The following is a 651-nucleotide window of genomic DNA, read 5'->3' as shown; positions in this document are numbered from 1 at the left end:
TCCTAGCCAGGGCCATAAGGCAAGAAAGGGAAATCAAAGGGATCCAGATTGGTAAGGAAGAAGGTAAACTATCCATATTTGCTGCTGATGTGATCCTACACCTAGAAAGCCCAATAGACTCAGTCAAAAATCTACTGGAACTAATTGAGAGATTTAGCATTATGGCAGGATATAAGGTCAACATCCAAAAATCAGTTAGATTCCCCTACACCAGCAAAGAGATTGCTGAAGAAGGAATAAGGAATTCAATACCATTACAATAGCTACCAAAAAAATAAAATACTTTGGTATAAATCTTACCAGGGACACAAAAGTCCTCTACAAAGAAAATTATAAAAAGAAACTACTTCAAGAAACCATAAGAGATCTACATAAATGGAAGACCATCCCATGCTCGTGGACAGGAAGATTGAACATTGTGAAAATGTCAATTCTACCCAAAACAATCTATACATTCTATGCAATCCCAATCCAGATCCCATCAACATTATTTAGATATATGGAAAAAACAATCATTAACTTTATATGGAAAGGAAAGAGACCTCAGATAAGCAACGCACTATTGAAGAAGAAGAACAAAGTAGGAGGTCTCACATTGCTGGATCTCAAAACCTACTATACAGCCACAGTAGTCAAAACTGCCTGGTAATG

The sequence above is a fragment of the Orycteropus afer genome, unplaced genomic scaffold (genome assembly GCF_000298275.1).
Source record: "Orycteropus afer afer isolate SDZICR_OR568_19922 unplaced genomic scaffold, OryAfe1.0 scaffold00047, whole genome shotgun sequence".
NCBI classification, from domain to species: domain Eukaryota; kingdom Metazoa; phylum Chordata; class Mammalia; order Tubulidentata; family Orycteropodidae; genus Orycteropus; species Orycteropus afer.
This window is presented reverse-complemented; position numbering follows the sequence as displayed.